This window comes from Lepidothrix coronata, unplaced genomic scaffold (assembly GCF_001604755.1).
Source record: "Lepidothrix coronata isolate B3197 unplaced genomic scaffold, Lepidothrix_coronata-1.0 Scaffold116, whole genome shotgun sequence".
Taxonomy (NCBI): domain Eukaryota; kingdom Metazoa; phylum Chordata; class Aves; order Passeriformes; family Pipridae; genus Lepidothrix; species Lepidothrix coronata.
Genome location: NW_016690296.1, coordinates 2,063,386 through 2,088,028, shown reverse-complemented (window position 1 = coordinate 2,088,028; position 24,643 = coordinate 2,063,386). Strand labels below are relative to the sequence as shown.

The 24,643-nt window shown below is 41.4% G+C and overlaps 1 long non-coding RNA gene across 6 annotated transcripts in view; it reads right to left on the bottom strand.

The window, feature by feature from the left end:
- Positions 1 to 4,714: 4,714 nt before the first annotated feature.
- LOC108502295 overlaps positions 4,715 to 24,643 on the bottom strand; it is a 122,971-nt gene continuing 103,042 nt past the window's right edge. For 2 of the 6 annotated variants that reach the window (XR_001876430.1, XR_001876431.1), the window contains 6 exons: positions 16,272 to 16,337; positions 15,745 to 15,794; positions 14,943 to 15,048; positions 7,854 to 8,006; positions 6,093 to 6,219; positions 4,715 to 5,115 (listed from right to left, as the gene is read on the bottom strand). This is a non-coding gene — a long non-coding RNA (uncharacterized LOC108502295). Of the gene's footprint in view, positions 5,116 to 6,092; positions 6,220 to 7,853; positions 8,007 to 10,134; positions 10,244 to 12,790; positions 12,954 to 13,456; positions 14,455 to 14,942; positions 15,049 to 15,744; positions 15,795 to 16,271; positions 16,338 to 24,643 lie in introns of those variants that run through there. The other 4 variants (XR_001876433.1, XR_001876435.1, XR_001876432.1 and 1 more) reach the window with 4 other exon arrangements.

Below are 24,643 nucleotides of genomic sequence, written 5' to 3'. Positions count from 1 at the left end.
TGGTGACCCGTTCTGTGCCCTTTGTCACAGGTTGTTGGGAATTTCCCATAATTATGCTTTGCAAGTAAATTACCATCCACATAACAAACACATCCAGACATTAAAAGTGAACTGAGAGATGTCTGTGATCTTCGAAGAGACAGAACATGTAATGTGATCAGAGTTGCTCAGAAGATAGCTATAAGAAAACTTCTGGTTTGAGAGGATTTTGCCCACATCTCCTGCCCAGAAAAATATTGAACAACTGATATTTCTACGGGGCCTTTGGCCCAAGGAGCTAACAGAACAAAAGAGGAATTCCTTCCTAGTTATCCAGGGCTTTGTTTTATCATCAGGCACTTGAGGTTGATGCTCCAGCTTCAAGCCGTGCCCCTTGGTGGGGTGGGATGGTGCTGTGGATGTCACCCATGGGCAATGCTGGAAGATTGTGCCTGACAGACAAAATGCCCGTGGTCATTCACCCACTGTGATATAACCAAAATCCCTTCAGGGCTGGCAGAGACACACCTATTTCACCTCATGTGCTTTTCACAGAGGAGTAACCTTGGCAGTCCTTGTGCTTCTCAAACAGAAGCACTGGAACTCTTGCTGTTGCAAATACAAGCACAGGCTGCTTTAAGAATAACTCAGCAGTTTCTAAATGCATCTATTCCTCCCGTTACTTAACATGCTAACTTCGTACGCGCCTAAATTTAACTAGAATTACTGTTGTTTGGGTGGATGACTGCTTAACAACCTCACAGCTACTATAATATATACATTTGTCTCTGTTCCAACAGCTTCCCTGCAGATGTGGAGCTCAGTGCTGCTAACAGCACCTCTCATTTTACTGAAGGGCAGTTCCTCTGGTCACTACTCTTGACTTGTAACAATCACAATTTGTAAGGACTGAAACTAAAATGCAGAACAAAATGTTGGATAGACAGATGTCCCACGTGGAAGACTTGAAGCAGAGGGGGAGGCCAGAACACGCCCAGTCTGCCTGGAGTTAAAGATGATAAGAGCAGAACTCAGCTCCAGCTCCTTCCTCCATCTCTTCCCACTAACCAAATTTCAAGTCTGAGCACACTCCTGTGGACTGTTGCCTCTGTTTATGAGCAAATTAATTACAGTCATATTGGAAATGTGAACAAATTAAAACCCTCTTGCTTTATATGTTTGCATCCTCTGGTTTGAATTTCCTGAGAGCAAATGGACAATTAAAACTAGACTGTTTCTCGTGCAGAGTTCCCCAGCAACTGGAAGCAGCTGTGCTAGAGCTGACACAGGGCTGTGAGAAGGCAGAGCCCAACCAGGCACCCAGGAGCTTGGAAAGGGGTAATTGAAAGGATTAACAGGGAGAACCACATGCTCACAGTGTGGATCTGGCCATGGGCAGCACAGAGGATGCAGAGATTTCCAGTACAGCACAAGGCAGTAAAGCTCACAGCTGCCCACAGCTCTGGAAGCCAAAGGAATAAATCCCAAATGAAAGAGTAACTATGTGTAAGACATGAGCGTCACTCAATGAGTCCTAGAGGATTTTGCTTCATCTGTCCAAAACATTTCTGCAAATACAGCTATGAGTGGCTGGGGACAGATCAGGAGTTGTTCCTCTGCCTCAGCCACCACTGTGTGCAGCCCAGTTTTTCTCCCTGGCACATTGACAATGGCATGAGTCTCGCTCTGACGCTGTGGCAGGGAGTGATGAGCTGTTTAGCTGTGGGCAGCACTGCCAGGAGCCCCTGCCAGCTCAGCTTTTAGGGTCCTGTGGGAGCTGGAAGGATGGCCTTGTTAGAGCAGTGTTGCTGCCTTACCACAGACCTGGTGTGTGATGTGAGTGCCTGCTGTGTCACTGCACCCCGAGCACACCAGTGGAGTCCTGGGAGAGGAATGTCCTGCCCAGACACACCAGGGCTGTTCTCAGCCCGGCCTGGAAGAGAAGATTAATGCTCCTTCTCACCAGCTTGCATTTTCTTTCATCTTATCATGCATCTGGAAACAACACACCTTAAGAAATAAACCCAATAAAAAAACAGAGATAAGGTGTTTACTGTTAGCACGTCCTTTTACTCCGAGACAAATGGTTAAACTCTTCCCAAAGTGTCTGAACACCAAAGACAAAGATGCTTTTGTGACAGGAAGTGCAGTAAAGGTGTGGGACTCGACTCTTCTGGACACTGAACTCTCTCCTCTGAGCTCATAGCAAGAGCAGGACACTCTGAGAGAGCCTAAGCCCTGACAGCGCAGCAGAGGTAAAGCACTGCTTCCCTTCTATATAAGGAATAGCTCTCCAGGCCTGCAATCTCAGCAAAAGGAGGAAGACATCCTAATAAAGCACTATAAATACAGGAGTGTTTATAGGACATGTTACATAACACCTCTGCTCGAGCTTCGTGCCTTCCCCTGCGCCGGCAAACACCACGGAATGTTTTATCTTACTGCCTCTTTCTATTAAAGGGAATCTAATTTTAAAAGCAGAAACTGGGCCAAATTATCATTCATATGAGCAAAGAGTTTGCATCGTGTTCTGTTTGCTGTTCCTATCATACTTCTTCCCCCCCAAGTAACACGTTTTTTGTTTTTTTTCTGTTTGCAGACTAATGCTGAGAGCAGGAGAAGTTCCACAATTTCAGAATGCACTTCAGAGAGAAAAAAATACATTTTTCAAATGCATTAATTGGAGAAAAACACTAAAAGGCTTAAGTAATTTTTATGATAGTCGTAGTAATAGATGACATCTGTTGTTCTTTGCAAATAAACGTCAAGTAACAAGCCTATGATCCTAAAAGATGTGAACAGCTGCTAAGCAAAGAGGCCAGAATACAGTGGAATAAAACCTTTTCTTAATATATGGTAAGGAAGAGAGTCTGGCTTTGCCTGGTTAGCGTGAGGAGATGACAGTTAGAACCCCATATAATCCTCACGTTGAAAGGAGATGCAAATAAAGTGAAATCCCCTCCAAGAGAGTGAATACAGAATCATGCTGCTGTCTCAGACAGCTCTAACTTCCACGGTAAACATAAGCCAATAACTCGTATGTTCTGATGTAACAAAGTTTTTTGCCATTTTCTCCAGAAAGATGCAGGTTTGGATAAACAGATTTGCTCCCTCTGGTCTTTGAGGGCAGTTTTTGTAAATAGTTTGATTTATAATTGCTCGGTCCTGTGCCGGAAAGGAAGAGAAGGCCCAGCCACGTAGGAAACAGCCGACAAAGAGCCCATGCTGTGGGAGTGCATCCCTGGAGTACACACATGGGAGACAGCCAGCTTTGGAGCACTGCAAGAGGTTCAGCTGGCAGCACACCAGGAACATTTTGCTCCCAACTCGGAGTCAGTAGGGGAAGAGGTTGGAAAATAGAGCACCTTCACAATATGTCATTTCTCATCGCAACTAAAAGCCGTCGTGGCTGGAGGGAAGAATGTAGGGACAAAATAATAAAAGGAGAAGGGAAGAAAGGACATGGAAAACACAGGAGGAGAAAGAGTGGGAGACGTGGAAGAAAAAGAGAAAAAAGGAGAATAGAGTGGATGGATGACTTAAGAGAGAATAAATAAGAGAAGGGAAAAAAGGTTGGGACAGGGTCTCAGCCGGGAGGTGACACACAGCAATTTGTACCTGGGGACTGTGTTTTACAGGTTATTTCCATTGTGGACGATAGCCTTACCCTTCTACAGACATTAGAACTGCTAATTTGCACTGCTACTCCCAATTTATCTGTCCTTGGTTCCCCTGTTTTCCACTTATCTTTCCATTTTTTCGTTGGATACCTTTCCTGCGCTTTCCTTTTCCTTACCATCCCTCTTTCACAGCCTGAAAAACTCAAGAGTTAAAGGTGTTAAGGAGAGTTGCTCCTCAATTTCTAGTAGAAGCACAAGGAAAGCTGGTTTCCTACTGGAAAGCACTGCTTCCCAGTATAAACCAGTGCCACAGGATGGGCAGGGAAAGCTGATCTGGGGGCAGCAGGAACGCCTGGAGTCAGGCTGAAGAGCAGAGCTGGCCGAGGAGCAAATCCATCTTGTGATTGCACTCAAGGTTTCAAAATCTGCTTTTGTTTCCACCAGGAATTAAAACAAACCCTTTCAAACATTTCTATGAAACAGAATTGTGTTGAAACATCTGTTTTCTAGCCGAAGACATTTTTTATTACTCTCTCAGTTTGGACATGATCAAGGACTCTGTCCTAGATCCTTCCAATTAAATATTTTGTTGTGTAAGGCCATGATTTTTTTAACTGACCTTTTCTTGAGGTTAGTACTCAGATATGTTACAGACAAAATACCCAGGAAGTCACTAAAAATTCTTTTTGTCTCTACTGTATATATACCTACAAATAAAATACCTTAATAAAGAAAAATGCAAAGAAAAATGCCGTTAATTAAATTGTTCATTGAAAAATAATTTGGTTGATGAATAATTCAAGGATACTTCACAAGCACCTCTTTTCTTTCTTCAAGGAAGAAATGAAACCTGAAATCAATACACGTTTCAAGCTCCATTTCACAAGGGTTAATTTAATTCTTGGCAATGAAACTGAAAATTATTTGAGATTCAAAGAAAAGCTGGTCTAGGAGAGAAAGAACCAACTTGCAGGAAATGCAGCCTTTGAGGTTTTGGGGTGAGACTTCAGCCTGTTGTCTTCTGAGCTCCTGAAAACGTTCCACATAGGAAAGAAATACAAGGAATTGGGGTTCAAACCAGCACCAAAAATATGAAAAATGAAAGTTCAGTGGGGGTAGAAAAATATGTTTCATGCTAAATATTTTTTCACTTCTGTTTCACCTATGGAAGAAATTTGGCTTTCTAAAACATTTTTCAAGGGGTCTGTTTAGGCATTCACTGTTAAAACCAGCAGTATGAGACTGCTTATTTTAGTCAGTGTTTTAGTTCAAGTAAAATAAAGTCAAATAAAAAATTTATTACATTTCAGATTTGTAAGGTCTCCAAATGGGCTACTGCATTATGAGGAAAGTTATTTTGAAATATTAAAAAAGATTACTGTTAAGGATTGAGAATCTGCAAAGTAGTGAACTGAAGTCTCCTGCTTTTTCTTCTTGAGGAGCCTGAACTCTAAATTTCTATGGCTGTTTTTCCTATCCCCTCGTCTGCAGAAGTCCTTGGAGTCCAGTAGGGATTCTAAGGATAAACACAGTGAACATTTTGTCTTTGCTATTTCCTCAGAAACAGAGAACATAACATTAGAGAAAGTGTTACTCACTTCTTTGATCTGTCAACTCATTTGAACATAAGGAATAGTATTAAACATTTCCCAGAGAAAAAACAGATTTCAAGTCCATTAGTTTGGACAAATTGTCATTGTGTCTTCTTGATGTCAAATCTGGTGTAGGAGCTTGATTTCAAGAACAGTCTTTTGTGGATCCTGCTCAAAGAGCTGAAATTTGAGCTGGACAGAAAGAAAATCTCTAAAACCTTTCCCAATATGTAAATATTATTTTTGTAGCCTGTTTTCAAACACTGATCCACACAACCCTTGTTGATGCTTCCCAGCCAAGCTGAGTTCAGGCAGTGCTGGGCAGTTCCTCCTTGCCCTCAGGTAGGGGCATGGAGCCAGTGGAAAGGAGAGAGGAAACCAGCAGCCAAACAAAATGCTGTGCTTTCTAATTCCCTTCCCCTCAATGGCCAATTTACACCACGCAAGGACTTTTTAATGTTACCTCTACACACCCACCATTCCTATTGCTTCAGCTGGGAAGTTCCAATGTCACCTGCTGGGACTGCACGACTTCCACAAGCTTAAATCCCTTGTCTGCCCCACACCAAATGTTCCTTCTCTGGGGAGGGTGTGAAAGGCAGACCAGAGCATAGATTGATTTTTGCATCCTAGCCTAAGCCTGATAAAATGGAAAGGTTTCAAGAAACAACAACCAAAAAGCATTTTAATAAAATAGGTGGCATCTTCTACCTGAATCTTGCTTGCAGAAAAAGATTGTTCAGAACAAAAGACTGCTCTTTCAACGTTTGTGTGCGCCCCCACTATCGAAAAGGTTAAGTCAAAATTTTCAAACTTAAGTTCCTAAGCTCCTAAATTAGATGTCAGGCTCCCATAGCAGATTTCAAAGATTTACAAGCAACCACAAAGAGAAGGTACTGACCTCACTGAAAGGCAGGTGCTGCTCTGGGTGCCCGAGTGTGGCTCTGCACGAGGCTGGGACCTGGCACAGACCTGCACCCACTGCCCCGAGCCTCCCACTCAGGACAAGACTGAGCCATTTATTTTGGCTGCAAAGGAAGTTAAAAAGAAAAGAGAGAGCCTAAGAGATGTCAGAAATTAATAACTTCTCAGATCTAGGCTCCAACCGGTTCAAAAAGCAGCTTTTCTGCTGACAGGAGGTTGTTTTCAATGCTAAGAATGAAGTATTTATCTCTATCCTTTGAAGCCGTGCCATTCGTACCAATAAAGACACAAGAGTCCTGAAAGGGATACTTATTAAAACAAAATGCCTGTTCAAAATTAATATATTTTTCTGTTTGAAACCACACCGTACACAGAGACCCTTTGGAGCATTTTAAAGACAAAGGCAAGAAAAATAAAGAAAAAAATTTAAAGCAATTCTGTTCCTATGCACCGAGCAGTAATATAAAGTAGAAAAGTTATGTCAAGGTGAACCACTAAATGGGTACACTTTCTGTAAACCAAGCCAATACAAATCTCATAAAACTTTCCTTGTTAGAGGTACAAACCATCCATTAAAAGAATAACATTGTCAGGCCATAATATTATCATTTTCCCCGCTCCAGCTGAACGTGAAGTTCCCTATTGCATTGAAACAACAATATCAGGTCTCACAAGAACGTGTCCAGACTCATGACAGCACACTCCCTGCAGGCAGCCTGACACTGGGAGGTGAAATCTTAATTATGGAGGTACTGCTGAGATAGTATTTTCTTCCAAGCATTAGGTTACTGGTGCAGTGAAATTATTAAAAGGGCACCTACAAAAGTGAATATCAGTTTACAATGGTTTCCTAACAAAAATAAAAGTTAATCCTTGCACGCTCTGCTTGCATTTGGAAACTTGACTTTGTCCTTCAGGTTTTTACACGGCATTTTGGGATGGCTTGGCCACTGCAATAATTACTTTTGGGCGTCCTCACTTTTAGCTCAGTGTCTTCAAAATAGCCGGGTATAAAACCAGTCAAGATGATGTTTGTTAGGACCAAGGTCAACAAACCAACCAAGGCTTGTTGTCAGACTCCCACAATGCTTTTATGGTCAAATTTCACAGCCAACAGATTTGTGAGCATCTGGCAGCTGCACAAATGACAACCCACGACACAAAGCCTTAGCTGCTCTCACACCAAGCTGACGCTTCAGGGGATGACCAAGGTCACAGTGCTAATTTATCAGGAGTGGAACTCTAGTTGTTTTCTCTCATATTTATATACTTGGAACGTTAAGATAAAGGCAGTGAGTGCTGTGGTTGAGCTTGAGCACAAAAGCTTTTACAGGGACCGCTCTCTACCTGCTTTCAAACTTCCAGAGAGGTCACAGGGGTTGTCCCAGGTCTCTACCCTGTGCCAAAATCTACCAACCTGTTATTGTATTTATGCTGGAGGATCCATACTTATTCAGATTGCTTACATATATGCAGTGGCATTTTCTTACCAAAATGAACAGTGTCTGCATCCACCCAATTAATTCAATTTTGTTTCAGAAATATGGAGACTTCGGGCCACATTTTGAGAAGAGCCTCATAATCAAGAACTTTCATTAAAGCACCTAAACCAAAGCATTTTATGTGGTTCATGTCAGCACCATCGTTACTCACTATTAGAATCAGCCTGAAGAAGGAGCCACCTTGAATTCCGGTCCCATGGATTCACTAACCACTTGTGAAAAGAAGGATGACGCACCTGGAGATTTCCCACAGCTCATCCTGAAGTTTTCTCCTCCTGTCTGCTGCTGTCATTCCTTATTTATGCAAGGACAGGAGCTCCCTGCCTCTGTGCCTGAAGGCATCTGGTCATGTATCAAAGCCTTTTTTCCTTTTTCAAGCAAGAGAACTCCTGAAAGATACCACCACGGGAATCAAAGTAGGGCAGCAGATAACTTAAAGTTGTATCACAGTGTTCCAAGGCCACTTTTTGTAAGCTTGGAATGAAAAGGTACACTAAAACTTTGCATAAAGAGCTGCAGATGATCCACTTACCTCACTAGAGCCCAAGGCACTTGCACACATTGGAGTGCTGGATAACTGACTTTGTTGCATTCGTTTCTTTTTCGAACCCCTTCTAATTATTTGGAGAGCTTTTGTAAGCTCCATAATTTAGATGTTATAAACTCATATTCTCTTAAAAGGAAAGGAGGGGAAAAAATGTCCAAGAAAGTACAAAATTCATTCACAAATGAGTTTGAAAAGGTGTTAAATTGTAGTTGGGAATACAGTGCAAAAGCAGTTTATTATTTGCACAGGAGTCTAAAGAACAATATTTCAAATATGCACATGTGGAGTGTTCCCCAGTGTAAACTATCCACCTCCACAGAGCAGTGTTTGTCCTACAGTAACACAAGGAAAGTTTAATTCCTATTGTGTTTGTAAGGAACAGATTCAACACAAGCTGTTTGAGGAGAACAACAAGTTTGAAGGGTTTTTCATTTCATTTTCAGCTGCTTCTAAAACATGTCACCTGCCTGGGTTGCTGTGTTTCATCCTGACTTTCTGATTTATCCTTTCAGGAGGGACCCCTTACTTTTGCAAAAAATGCAATGACACACCAGCTCCTTCCAGCAAGGGAAGGCTGCAGTGAGAACAGGAGAGGAAGTGCCCCAAGTCTGCATTTCTCCACAGGGGTGATGTGGTTTGCATGTGGAAATCCCCCCTGTCCTCATTTCTTCCTCCATCCCCACAGCACCTCCAGGGTGGCACAGTTCCACAGAGCTGCTAAATTTCTATTTTAGTCCATCACGGGAGCCCAAGAGCTTTTATATGTTCCCTTTCTTTGTTGACTGAATTACCTGACACTACAATGTAAACTGATGCAGAGAACCCTCATTATCTGCAGTGTGTCAGGAGCCAATATAAATGTCAAAGCCCAGAAGCCGTTGCAGAGTTTGTGATATCTCATTAATGCTTTAGTAGGGTCTCCTCGAAAAAGCCTGAAAATCAACCCCACACCCCATGACACAAAGGGCTCACAGAAAAGACACGAGAAGGCACTTCAGCATCAATTAATTTGCTTTGTAATTCACAATAACACTGCTTCACTGGAAGCAAGGAGAGGACACACCACGACAGCCAGATTACTCGGACAGACGCAGCGTGCAGTGCCTGCCATGTTCCCAAGGCAGTGCAGAGGAGAGATCCCTGGAAAGTCAGACCTGCCTTGTCCTGCTTACCATCTGTAACCCGATCAGCCTTCAAACAGCGACAGCTCAAGCCTGGCAGCACCTCGAATGCATCAGCAAAGGCAGCTATTTGCAAAGCTTTGTTGTTTTTTTTTTCCTAGAAGTTGACCACGAAGGATTTATTTGCTCTTTCTTTTTTTATTATTATTTTTAATTTTCTTTAATTTGAAAGCTATCTCTGATCGAAACCAGCAAACAAAAATCCTTTCCCCTGAAGCTCAGACTCAACATAATCAACTTAATTTACTGAATCTGATAATGTGTCAGAAGTCAGGACCTGAAAGTCAGAAAGACTTTTTTGGAGCTAGAGTGGAAAGTGTCAGTTTTTTAGCTCTTTCTTCTACTATTATTACTTCTGATTAGCTTTTAGTGCTGAAAACTAACTTAATTTGAAGAAATACATCACCTTCCTGCCACAGGGAATTACCCCACGTAGAGTCATACAGATTGTAGAAGTGTTTATCTTTTGGAAGCACTAAATCCAAACCAAGCAGGACAGCAGAGATGGGTTAACTTTTGATTTGATCTCTGAAGAGTAGGATTATTTTTTTTTTTAGTAACAGCGATGGTTTCACAGAACAAGTCTCTTAAGTCTGTACAAAATTCCATATAGAGGGCTAAAAAATTCTCACAGTTCCAAGGAGAGAGATGAGAGCGAGTCAGTATTAATTTTCTCTGCCATTATCACAGTCAGTGCAGAGCAAACATGAGAACAAGAAAACCTTACGTGGCCAATGAATTATAGATTTCTACCATGACCTCTCCCTCACACCAGGGAGCAGCAGCAGCACAGGAAAAGGAGGCAGGAACACTCCAACTCTGCCAGGTGGCAGCTTCCTCAGGTTTTGGTGATAAAAGGGAAAGGGAGAGAGACGTGTATTCCCATAAGAAGCATCTCCTGTGGAAAGGACACCCACATTAATACATGCTACAGAGGGGTGGAAATGCTGGTTACATCAACCACATTTTGAAATAGCCTTGGCTCTGTGTTTTGTATGGACAAGGCAAGCTCCAAGCCATCCAAAACTTGCAGACAGTTGAAGGCTGGAAGAATGGAGGGAACAGCACTGCACTTGCACATTTAATTGGGGGAATGAGTAAAACTGAAAATGAATACTGATATACTCTTTTTTTCAGGTACATTCTTCTTTATCTGGGTCCCAAAAAAAACATCAAGGAACTTTTGGTTAGGAAACTAGGCCAGAACTCAAGAAGCTTTTCAGTCTGCAGTAGGTGCAGGAACAGATTTGATCAAATTGCTCCTTTTGGAACACTACATAGCACATCTTTTACTTTTGTCAGCTGCCTGTATTATAATCAGTTTGCCTAAGGATTATCTTTTGGCAGGTATAATGTCTCACAAAGTGAGGCTTCCCCCTTCCCCCCAGGTATGTTTGCATCCCCCAGTGTTTACATCAAGGCTGGCAACATCCTCTAGATTAAAGTGGAGATAAGAAAAGAGGCTTGAAAAGATGCAAGTCTATAATTGCAAATTATAAACAGCCTCTAATGAAGGGAAACATTCCCTTGTGGGTAGATTATTGCCTGTGATCCTGCAGTTGCATTTCCTACACTTTTCAGAGGCATTTGTCACTGGTCACCACCAGTACACTGGACTGGTCTAATTCAGGACAAAAATACACTTATTTCATGGCAGATATAATAAGCAATCCTGTACATTTTCATTATGCAAGTGAGTTAAAAATAACTTCTTTTTTTTTTTCCAGAATGGTTCCTTGCAGTTCATTTACCTTAAGCAACACTAATTTTACCATGGCAGGCAAGGACTGCACTCCCTTCTCACCAGGGAGTGCCTGGTGCCAGCCTGGTTCCCGCCCTGAAGTCTTGCTGACTGATTAGCATGAGGTGACTTCAGCAAGTCTCCGAGGTTTTACTAAATTTCAAATATATTCCTATTTCCTTGACCAAGGGATTAGCTCATTCTCCAGAGGTTTCCAATTTTAGATGGCTCTGGAACACTTCTGAAATATTGTCCAAGAAAAGCAGGGCTTGTCGCTCCAAGAGGGAAGTTTCAAGGTGCACGGAGCACTGCCGGGCCGAGCAACACCTGGGATCCCCCATGTGGCACACGACGTGCCAGGGTAGGGCGAGCATTTCTTTGGAATGAACCTCAGCCAACTTCATTCTGCCAAAGTAAAGCTACCTCAAAGAGCACCTGGAATGCTTTGCTGCTGTATAGTATCTGTCTGTCCAATAAATCAAGCAGATCTTTATAGGGACACCCTCTGCACATCTGTTATGGGCTGCAAGCAGCTTTCCATGTCAAATCACATAATTGTGAAGTGTGAGAACACCTTAAAAACTTCAGCATTTTCTGTTGCTAACTAAAGGAATTCTCTCCTGATTAAAGAATTGAATTGGAAGGTCAGTTTCTTACGACATCCGAGGGCTCTCAGCCAATTAATAATCAGGCCTAAGAATTCCAGGTAATCTAAGGAGGTTATCCAAATTGTACTTGTACACAAAGATCGAGCATTTGGGTGCATGAACTCAGAAGAGGGAAAGAATGATAAACAGGTTTATCTTTGGTTATTTAGACCTGAAATCTTTGGTCCTCCTGGGGAAGAGTGAAACGATTCCCCAGAATTAATCCACAAAAACATGATTTAAAATTGCAGCCAGAACACGGAATCAAATGGACCCACATGAAAGAGCAATTAGAATTTTCTTAGTTTACTTTCAACACACATCATGCCGCTGAATCCCTTCTTCAGGGATCAGAAGTATCAAAATAGAGTGAGAGGCACTTCTTCCACTATTCCTTTCTTGGCTGAAACCAGGAAATGCTGGAAATCTCACAGGAAAGACCTTTTCCATCAGCAAATCTTTAACCATGCTTCGAATAAGTGGAGAGTTTTGGGTAATTATCTGTCCCTTGGCCAGATTTCCCCAGCAACCATTGAACTCCACTGTTTCTGATCACTGCTGAATACCTACAGTTTATTTTTGCTTTCATCTAGGTGAGCATTTATTCCTTTTTCTCTAAACTTCTCAGAAAGTACAATATTCAGAAGTGCTTGAGAAGCTGAGGATCCTGACACTCCTGAAAACGGGACCTAGGTGTTTGAGAATTGATTTTTTGAAATTAAAACCTGAGGCACTCAAATATTACCTTTTAAAGGTTTTTATCTCCTCTTTATGCAGATCAGTGCCTGGTGTGGTTTTCAGAAAATAGCCAGGTAACTAAACTCCTTCAGAAATGTTTTTGTTGCCAGTGAATTTGTTCTAAAGTCATAAGGAAATCTTCTGGAAAGTTATTTATATCAATAGCTATCACACCACTGAAGTCATCCGATCTAATCATCCCCAGAGAGCTGCAACAATGGGAATTATAAATAGCGAAAATATCCTGGATATCGTCTCCACTGTTTTAAAAACACTGGTCATAGAGAACAGTAACTAAGAAGAAATCTCAGGACATAACGTATCAGACTTCGTGCACATTTGTCACTTCCAACTGTTCTTCCCAAGGGCCAGGTACTTATTTCTGAGCTAAACCCACGGAATGCCACAAAGGTGTCCCAATAGTCCATATATTCTCCTCCTCTCTCCTGGTTTCTCCGCCATCATATTATCCATAGGAGCAGCTAAGGGGAAAACAGAGACTGTGTTGATAGATGGCCTGGAAACGCAAGAGATTAGGCAAGGTAGCAAAAAGCACTGTCCTAGCTCCCAAATAAAAGGAAGATTGTGTTCAAGTAGTTGTTTATTTAGAGTCCATTTGTGGATTAATTACGTTTTGCCATCTTCTTCATTGCAACTTAAGGGTGTCCAGAACAGACTGACTTCCACAAGGTCTCTGTGTTTGTTTTATGACCTAGTTCCCTATAGAGTTCAAATTCAAAGTGCTTTATATACTACAGTATGCTTTATTTCAATAATATATAAGAATGGTTTTAATTCTTTAGTGAAATGACACGTCTCCTCTCTGGCGAGTATTGCCTGAGAAAAGCTGGGATATCTTAGTCCGCACAGGTTTCTTTGGTTTTAATTTATTTATTTTTAAAGTTTTATAGAAAATAGTTCAGCCACCTTTGGAACAAGCTTAGTGAAGGATGGTTTTGCCAAAATTCATATTTTTTATCTCTTTTCTGAGGAGCCGTAACAATTTGTAAGAGGAGCTTGAAATCTGGCAGCGAGACAACCCTCAAGTTCGAACGGTATCTTTGTCCCCAGGAAAATCCCTTCCTGATCAGCTGGGTTAAGAGTTACAGCAAAATCCCAGCTGGCATTCAAAAGACAGAAAGGGTTCCATGTTGATTTTCTGAATGTTCCAAGAGGAACATGCAAGCCCTGAGGGCTGCTGAGCCTCTTGTCCCGAGCAGGTACCGCACATCTGAAGGCACAGCTCAGGGCAGGTTTATCTTGAACAGAGTTCTTGTTTTCTCACAGTACAACTATGACATCAACAAGAAAGGTATAAAAGAAAAAGCTGACAAGAAAGGAAAAGCTAATTAGAAATTAGTGGGTATTAAAGACTCATAACATAATTAGACACCATTAGAGCTTTTTAAACTCAGCCTGTGTAATAATTTCCCTAGAATTTAAGGGCTTGTTCTCCAATTATTGTATCTGAGTTCTATTAATATCAGTGGAGTTACATTAGTTTGCCCTGACTAATAGTCTTTGGTTAAGCAGCCAAGCAAACAAAATCACTTTATTAGCCGTGCTTTTAAAGTCATTCTCAAATATCAACTGAAAGGCTTCTTCAGTACAAAAAACAAACCCCAAACACAAGACCCCAATGCAGGGCACAGCCCTGAACCGGCTGCACATTCCAGATCACGGGTCAACAGGAGTTTCACAAGGATACCCTCGGTCACTGCTTCCTCACAGCGACCTCAGAGGGAGGGGAGAAAAGGGTTTGAAAAACATTCCAGATTTCAGCAGAGTTTTTGTAGCTGTGCAGACGCAGGAGTCGCTGAAATGTCCGGAGGGACAGCCTTAGCAAGCCTGTGACCTTCTGTGACAAACCGGACCACGGAATTTCAGAAGGGATTTAGTGGGGATTGTTAAACATGTGCCAAAAAGAGAACTGCTTCTTGGACTTTTTCAATCAAGTAGCACTATATTTGGACTGGAAACAGCCTGTGGATGAGCAGGAATAACCGTTAGAAGGCAAGTGAAAGGTTTCAAGCAGACACTACAGTCAAGGAAGAAACAACTTGAACGTATCTGGGCAAGTTTCCATACTGACCGAAGCAACACTTTTTCCCATGACATCAGATTCCAAACAAACAATATATTATAGTCCATATGTTGATTAAGGAAAACCCAAGCAGTGCAGAGGCATGCACCAGCCTTCTGAGCACCGACTGAGCAAGAGCTGGATCGCTTGCAAGCCCTGGGAGTTAATCAAACAAATAGAAAGCCCCAGGTTTTCAGGATAAGGCGCCTGGGTAAGACTTCTCAGCGAGATGAGGTTGTGAACACTGAGGTAAGACCAGAAGCAAACTGCCTAGATCAAAGTTGTGCAGCCTGACAGATGACAGGGCCAGAGAGGGAGCAGTGCTTTGAGTGTGCAGCAGTCATAAGGGGGGGATAACGTGCTCAGAGGACTGAAGTTCTCTACCTACCTGAAGTCATGCGGCGTTTGCATGACAAGTCTGGGCTGCAGAACGGTTTGCAGTCAGAGTGCAGAAGGGTTTTTGGCAGGTTAAACAAGTTCCCAGTAAGATGATGCTGAGGATAAACATGCAAGAGAAATATATAAACGCTGTTTTCACAAGAATAGTGCTGTTTTCTCAGAACTGGCTGTATTTTAGGGAGGAACGCTCCAGTGCAGTCGTCCCGGGATGCCAATACAATCCATCGAGCACAGTCAGTAAATCACACCACTTACCAACCTAAAATGACATGGAACATTTTAAAACTCCAAACAAAAATAAAACCCTGTTCTACAGGAAAGAGGTACTTGCTAAGCATAACATTGATGCTGCTTACGAAAGAATTGGGAATTTAACTCTTACTTTAAAATGGCCTGATAACAGTAATGCTGCACACAGCTGAATTCCCTGTGCCATTTTATCAGACCTTGAATTATCTGATCCGTTGATCCTGTGTAATGAGAAACAGGAGGCCACCTTTGATCTTTCTCACAGAATTTAATAAGTCAAAATTAGAAAGGAGCCCTGCCAAATGAGGACAAATTTGACTAGGAGGGTAAACTAGGCAACTTGCTAAATTTTAATTGTGTTTTAACAAAATGATCCGAGCTCATAGGTTGAATAGCCACAACAAATCAGGAAATAAAATGTTGCATTACTGTCACTGCAAGATTAAAGTGGTAGAATGTATGTTTGTAGAGGTATTGAGGGAAAAGAGCATTTCTTTTGTTTGTACAGTACTGAACACATTCACAAAAACAAGAAGAGATACCTTTGTCCTTAGTCAGACTTCAGAAAACGCAATTCACTTAGAGATGTTTCCTGTTTTAAATGATGGATATGTTTAAAAGAGTTGTTTTCTAGTTTTGTACATCTGTTTTTATTCCCTTATACTGTTTCCAAATACTTCAGTTAAGGAATGACTTTTGCTTGTGTCAATCTATCAAAACTAACACTGAGTGAAAAATCTCAGCTACAAAAACACCCCATCTCTGTAAACAAATGTGGCAACCATAATTCAGTTTGGATCTCTGCAGCCATTTCCTTCAAGATAGATTCTTGTCTATAGAGATATTCAGGTAACAGGAGATTAAATTAATCCCAAGTACTGTCAAGAAAGGAGGCACCGAAATGTGTGCCTCGAGAGAGCTGCCACAGCAAGCTGGGATCTGTCAAGAAGATCCTCAAGATCCTTAGAAACTAATGATTAGCTCCCACAGCTTCCTTGTACATGTGAATGCTTCTTCAAAACCCCAAACAAACAAAACAAGCAATAACACTGGGTGTTTAATAGCTTACCTTAAGATATAGTTAACAGCAACCTGGCTTTAGCTCCTCACATCCATCCAGCAGGTTCGTGAAATTCTAGAAGGAAAAAAAGAAGTAGAGTAGGTCTGGTAGCCTTCACTAGTCCTTAGGAAGTCATTTATGTTAAGCTGAGGACAACAAATAGGGGTAGTCTGACAATTATCAGGCACCACAGTTATCTTTCAGCCCTTGCCCTTGATTTTAAGTGGAGGCTGTGCGTTCCCTGCAGAAGGAAGAAGGGAGTGCAGCAGGACACGACTGGGAAGTGACGTTCTGAACCTGATTACAGGCACTTGTGTGCAAGACTGAGAGGTCAGTTATGTTTCCAACAGCACTACACTTCTGGTCTTCCATGCTTAATTCCTAATGTACAGGCAAAAGGTGCAAAGGTAGAGACAGACATGGAGCAGTGTAAGATTGCACCTACTGCATTGCAGGGAGGAGCACTGCCCTTCCATTGGACCCATTCCATGGGAAAAAAAATACCTTTGCAGACCTTTACAGTTATGAGTAAACAACTAGGATCTTGATTAGGGTTGATATAAAGCACTGATCACTACTGAAAACACTTTGTAGGAGCTTTCTTTATGTTCTTATTCCAAACTCAGGCAAGTAAGATCTGCATTGTTTAGATCATAGCAAGACTATTCTTCATTATTAATCAGCGCAACGTTATTAATCGGCATTAACTGGCACCCAGTATCTGTTTCATTGGATGCACGTAAAGCAACATCTCTGTGACTTTGTTTAGCTTTTAGTAGTCATGCCACCAGCATCTGAAACCCTTTCAGCTACACAGATCATAGTTTCCACATTTTACCAAACTGTTCTGTGAAACTTTCGTCAGTGTGACATGCCAGCATGTTTTTAATAGAGGAACCAGATATTTTTGCATGTCGTTTCTTGGTATACTTTATGCACATGATTGCTTTTAACATAATATTTGTTTTAGTATATGAAAAGCAATTGAATGGCATAGTAGATTATCAGGAAGCACTGGGCAAAAACATATTCTGCTGGACTGATCCAGCTGTTGAACATGTCTTTTTTCAAAGCCCTAAACCCATGTTAAGTGCTACATCTTATTTTTCGTGCACCTCAGCAGTTCCTTGTTCTGGCTGGAAGCGTGAGCTGGGAAATGACTATTCTTGCAGTATCCAGAGTTTGGCCATAGCCAAGAAGTCCTGGAATTGTAACAGTGTATTCTTTGGGGTGTATTCAATATTAAACTAACTTTCCAAATGCTTCTTGGCTCTCCAGTCATTAACTGGACCTTGAAGTTCCCATTTTTATTCAGTGGCGGGGGGCTAACCCTGCCATCTGTTTTGACAAAGGTTTTCCATTGCCTCTGCACAGCTGACAGAACATGAGGCATGTTAGGAGAAGGTTAAGTTCTCTTTCTGAACCACCAAGAATTCTCTGAGCCCTCGGAAATCTCATCAGAACACAGCTAAGCAGCTAATTGTTCATCTGTTTGTGATGGATTTTAGTTTGCCTTGAGCTTCAGGCCTTAAAATCTTCCTAGATCCCTATCTCTTGTTCTCTGAGCATCTGCCTACTCTTCGTTCCTTTAGGTCATAAATCTTTACTGAGTGGAAAATCATAGCTGCAGGCATTCTGGGGGAAAAAATAAATTAAAAGGCAAGATCACTTCTGCTTTTGTCTTCTGCACTTTCCTCCATGCTGAACAGTCCCAGCTCTTAGTGGACCCATGAGAATCAAAGGAGCTTGATGAGTGTTGCCAGTATTGATATTATTAAAACAAAGAAAGAGTCCAGATAAAAAAGCAGTAATGAAAAGCTACAGTTCACCTTGACTTTTCAAGTGAGCTTCCCTAATTTCTGTGGAAAATACGTACTAACCAGACACAACTGGTCTTGCACAAATCCTCTCACAAGAATTTAAGATACCGCTGCAAGATGCACCAGCTGTGTCTGTGCCATCCCGTGCTCTGTGAAGAATTAACAGTTTCCAGATGTTGGCTTGGAGGGTGCTGACACAACTCCTGCACAATTACAGTATCACACAACAATATTAGGAGAAGGATCAGCAGCACAGGAGAACTTTACAGCCTTTGGAAGCTGCAGTGACAAGAAGAACAAAAGCCAGTGCTGTTGTAACTTCACTTGCTCAGCAGCACTGCCTTGGGCCGGATCCCACTCGCACTGCAGCACCAGAGAGGCAGCAAGCTGGGAGCTCACTGCTTCATTGCTAGCATTAGTTATCATTTCTGAAATGCCACACAGCTGCTTAATACCATGATTAGTAGACGGATCTTGTTGGAAACTGTACAGTGGTGTAACATCAAACGCTGAAATTCATCTTCTCTTTCAATGTATTTAAACACATTCAAGTTCCATTCCTGAAACGCACAGTTCTTCATACTCGCCTTTCCTGTTTGTCCTCACTTACAAAACCATGAGAGAAGAGAAAAAGAACGTAAGAAAATTTAAAAACTGGTCATATCACTCATTTTTTTAACCACTGTCAGATTAAGTGATAAAGCTTTTATTACAAAAATGAAAGACAGGTAAAATACTACTAACAACAGTAGTATTTTAAGACTTGAGACAGACCTAAAGAGGATTAATTCAAATTTCTCCTAGCATATCTGAAAATTTGATATTTTTCAGAGATATCATCTTAAAGAGGAACATAAGGAGTTCTGCACACATCCCATTTAGAAACTATTCCTTCATCTATGAAAGCAGAGACAACGACTCTGTTGATGCAAATGACAATAAAAGCAGCTGCTGATTTGTGGGTTTATTTGTATTTAAAAAGGTGACCATGAAACAACCAGTTAAACACAAGAGGAGAAGAGGAGGGAAGCCCAGGGATAGGAACCATAAAACATTTAAAGGGCAAAGCTGAGAAGGGATATTATTTGATCCATTTGAGTCCATCTGACATTTTTACATCTACATTTAACTAACAGGTCGTTAATATCCACGCAAATGTACGCAAGGGAATTTTGAGCCGAGATGTCTTGTTCAAAGTAATAAAACCTTTATTCACACTCCGCTTGTACATCAAACATTTCATAACTTGGCAGTCCAACTGCACAGAGCGGAATCAGTCAGCATCTGTTCCCAAAATTCTTGCACTGCTATGGAAAATAGCAATTATCACTAAAGATTTTTTCCTCAGAGAAACCTGGCTGCACATGAGGGGAAAAATCAGACAGCGAGCTGTGTGTGATAGGGGCTTTTAATTTCCCCTTTTTGGCTTCTAAGTAGAAGAGACTCCTTGCAACTGAAGTCCTTCTGCAGATTATGACTTCCTAAAGAGCCACAGGAGGATTTACTCGTCCAAGTTCTCTTAATTCAGTCCTGTCCCATTCTGAAACATTCTCAAATGCTGAGGTCAGCAGACAGCAAGAACACACGTCAGAAGAGACATGTTCTTTTTCATTCAGGAGAAGATACCAGAGATCACTCTTTGCAGTTTCTCAGAAAGCCTCAGCTTCCCACTTAAAACCAAGGTCCCTGCAACTGAGTTTCTTTGTGCAGACTGTGCTTTATCATGTACCATATAAAACAGAACATAACAGAAAATAAAGTGGAACAAAGTACTAACCAGAATAGTATTTTTAACACATTTTGCCATTTTCTTGTCAAATTTAAGAAGAAAACTTGGTTTTGAGACCTTTTTTTTAAAAAAAAAAATAAAAATTATCCCAAACAGAATTATACCTTCCCAATTTCAAATCCATTTGCTACATGGCTTTAAGATTTTAAAGAGTATTTCTATAAGGTTTTAGTTTAGGTATGACTGAAGTTGTAATTCTAACAATAGATGCTCGTAAGTCTAATAATGTCAGTGTTCCAAATATATGCAATGATTAAATCTTCAAGAGTGGTTTCACTGACTTTGAGCCCTTATAGTTCTGATTTTAATAGTTTTTTTTAATTCTATAAACAACACTATGGATGTGGTGTAGTAGTGAGTCTCATTTTGAACTGGGCTTAAACTGCTTAAGGCTTCTTTTACATCTTTCCCATGCTAAGGGAAGGATCCCATAGTACCTTAGTCTCATACAGCTGAATGGTCTGTTGGGAAAGTCCCAGTGTTTTCAGTGGCAAGTACCACTTTAATACAGTATTTTCTTAAATTAAACATTATTCCTGAAGGTCTTTAGCAAAATAAGCAAATATGTATGTTAGTATAAAACACGTTCTATGTGCACAGGCTTATTTCAACACAGTGCTACCAGCAATAATTCAAAGAAAAGGATATGCAAGGCAGAAGCTGATAGGAGACATAGCCCAGGCTTCGGGATGAGTGGCTGAATCAACAACATGACTAATGGTGTGAAATCTCAGCTGAGAACACATCTTTGCCAAGTGCCACTGTAAAAATGACTGGTGAGAGCAGGAAAACTGATGATTTACTTTGTCAGAAGCGTCTCTGAATGTAAATGCAAGCAGAGAGGATGTTCAGCATATCCAAAAATCAAACTGGTTGTCTGGGCTCAGAGCAGTCGCTGCCCCTGGATCAGGCTGTGGGCTGTGTGTGCCCTCGGTGAGCTCCTCTTGCCACAACTCCAAAACATGCCATGTGTGACTGTGGCCATTTAGTGCAGCAAATATTTTTCAAGGTCAAACACTTCAAAGGAGTGTGGACACAGCCACAGCTATCAGAAAAGTCTGGTTTTAATTATGGAACTGCTCAAACAACTAACATCTACATCGGATTACTCTGGGTCCATGACATGCATCTTAATATTTCTTTAAGTGATGAGCTGTGTTTAACAAACTGAGCTTATCATCTGTGATTTCAGTTTTACTTGTAACTACTCTTGAAAGTTTAATTACTGCTGCTGCTTGTATATGTATTTCCTCTGTGTTAAATGCTAAATAAAACTGATTCGCTTCAGACAATTCCCGGGGCTTTAAAAATTAAGAGCCTCTTCCAGTCTAAAATGGCTTTAAGTTACCATGAATTTGTTGGTGTGTCAATGTTATCACTTGAATAACCTCTTCTAACTAGCATTTACCTTCTGTCATGTAATATGTATGACACATTACCTGTCTTCTACTTTGCCAGCCTAAACATAACAAGTTTCCCCATCTTTTTTGCATGTGTCAGATCAGCTGATGGATTGGGCCAAGCTATCTTTAATAATTTATGTTTATGTTCTTCTCCCATTTTCAGTTCCCTGCCAGGTGTTCAGAGTAAGTTCAGGAAAGTCTGTGGCAGGGATTTTTTCTCTGTGGTACATGGCACAGTCTAACTAGATCACCAGTCCCACTCAGAAAGAAACATGAAACTCAGACTTCAGGATCTGATTGCACCTCTTGAATTCAGAATAACAGTGATAATTCAAAGGTGAAAATAAAGTCATCTCCTTCCCCCACAGAATTTAGTCATTCTGTCTCTGAAAACTATTGTGTCCCCCCCATTTCTCTTGCTGTTCTTTGAGACATGTTCCTGCAGGAGAATATTCTGCACTGCATGATGAGCTCATTATAAAAGCTGCTTTCAACAAAATTTCCACATCCAGATGGCATATGAGTTATAACCTTCCATCATGGACTTAACAAGCCGTGGGCTGCTGTTAATTGTCTCTTCCAGGTTTCAATGTTTATAAGCCACTAATAAAACCTGCTGTTCTTCTTAATAACAAATTGGAAAATTTTAATTTTTAAAGATACATTTTGCACCTTACTTTCCTTCTCTCTCCTATTAAATCTCTGCCATGACCTTCTCCTGTGCATTTCTCATATAATCAGCAACAGGTCGAATCTTAATATGTTATGAAGTTTTTCTTCATACCTTTTTCAGGCAAAGCTCCTCAAGGGAAGAACTGTAGGCCAAAACCCTTCTGCTGTATCTGCTCATTACTGAGAAAAGAACTTTTCCCCTTCATGTTTATTGTTGTGAACCAAATGCAGAGTCCCTGGTGAATAACACGCAAACAGAACGTGCACAATGTGAAAATGCATTAAATATTTTATTCTATTTTAGCTGCCTGTTAAGATACCTTACCCCAACCAGCAATTTATAATCATGTGCAAGAGGCAGCTTCCTGAATTTGCATAGTTTAGGAACAGCAAAGCAGAAACAAGGCGGTGAGTGAGGGTAATTACTTTAAAACAACATTAGAGCCGAGCTTAGTGGATCAGTGCAGCGTCTGCAGAGTTCTGCCCGTCAGTAATTGCAAAGCCTTCAGATGAGGCCCTGAAGAACATGAGCTTGTTAATTGCAGAGTTTTGATTAAATTAGCTGTCAGATAATTGTAAGGCAGGCCTCGGAGTTAGGGCTTTCAGAGCTGCTGGAGAAAGTTTTGGGTACATAAAACAAATACTACTGGAATTACCAAAACATGGCCCCAGTTGTCAGCACCGTTTCCAGCCCAGGACTCCTCTGCTTCCTCATGCAATTAATAAGAGCGTTCAGCACCTGAAAGCAAGGCAGGAACTGCTTCCCAGACACAGGCAGCTCCCCTTGGCTTAGCCAAACCTGTCCAGACAAGCTAGTAGGGCTCTGAAATGCAGGGAGCGTGTGCAAAGAGAGGGGAAAGTGCTGAAAGCGGGGCCTCAGAAGGTGAGGATGTGCAGACCCCCAGTCATCACATTCTTCCCCCAGCACTGGGGAGAACAGTCCCAGGTCATGCCTCACAACCACAGAACTGCTTGGCCAGCCTGCCTGTGGATGGGATCTCCAAGGAAGTTACTTTCACTCGCAGCTGTAAAACATCTCCACTGCCTGGAAAGAAGCTTCCCCCTTCAGCCTTCAGGGCATTTCCCAGCACAAAGTGCAGCTGCTTGGGGGTTGTGCTGGGAATAATTTGGAATTACAGCTTTGAAAAGCCTTCCCTTTTTATAGTCATTTGGAGACTAAACGCAATTGGAACTCACCGCAGAGGGGTCAGATGAACCAGCAGTGAGGTTTCGTGCTTCCCCTCCACACACATCAAAGGCAAACCCAAACAAAAAGGCCTTTCTTTGCCCTCATAATTGGCCCTGGGCAGAGGCACGTTCTCTCATATAGGCCTCTGGAAGAAAAGGAACCTGATAATGCAAGCTGAAGACAGGGAATTCAATAAATGCACCCCAACAGTTACACAGATGCCTTGTATGCAAAGTAGAAATAAAATCCAAGCTAAGTTACTTTTTAGACTATCTTCCTCTTGATTCCTAGGCTGCTGGAGCAACTCCTGCTTTGCCTTTAGAAATCTCCTCTCCTCTGACTCCATGCACTAATACAGTTGGAACTAAATGTATGTTGCATATTAAGATGTATGCACAGTACACTCATTTAATCGCTCATGAGCTTCCTGAACTGTATTATATTTTATCTGTTTTCCCGAGTAAATAATTCAGAAAAAAAAAAAAAAGCAGCTGTGTTCTTCCAGTGTCTCGGAATGTGTATTTTGGGGTAAGGAAGTATTATGTTGGATTTACTGTTCTTTGGTACGTCTGTCTCAGTTACTCAAGATCAAACCCGAATTCCCCCTGCCCGGGGGGAGAGTGGGAATCATAGTAACCCAGGGTTACAATTACTGAAGGGCACTAACCAAATTCAGTATTTTCTGTGGAATAAATCAGCTGTCCTGAATTTCCTTCCACACACTGGAAGATATTATACACCTACTGAATTGGTATCACTGGCTTTAAGTTTGTTCCTGATGTGCATCTTGTCTCTGGGATATTCTGAAGCAGCTGCATGCAGAACAGCGTAGCGCAGGTTTGGGAATATTTTCCATACCCTTAGAGATTTGAGTCAGATTTTAATTCCTACGGGAGATGTTACTGAGGACAAAAGGAGTTGTGAGCAAAACAGAAATGCCCCCAAGTCTTCAACGAGAAGCACAACAGTTATTTCCACTATTTAATAAATACAAACATACTAATTGACGCAGCGTGTTTATATAAAACATGGGTTAGCTCTATTAATAATAGTTTACAAATGGGTTGAATATTCAAACTGTTAACTATTCTATAGTATGGCTAGAAGGGGTTCTATTTAAATGGATTTCCTTGGTATGGTTTATTTAAGAGGAAACATCTCTGCAGCAGCTCTGCTGGCAGAGGCAGCTCCTTCAGGAATCTTTTCTTTCTAGACATGTTGGGCCAGCTTTTCTTTCTAAGGTCAGTCCTGCAAACCCTTTTTGGGCCTGTTGGACAGTCAAGGCAGATAACCATAACTCATTTCTTGAGGTTTTTTGATCATTTAACTCTTTCCTTTTCCACACTGATTTTTTTCTCATATATTTTCCAATGTCAGCAGGCCTTCAACATGCAACACAGGTACGACCTGTTCTTAGCAGCTGGAATTTTCAGACTTTCAGCTGCCATTCAAGCCCCTCAGATTTCCATGCAAGCAGCTTTAGCATCTACCCAGATAACATTTTACCA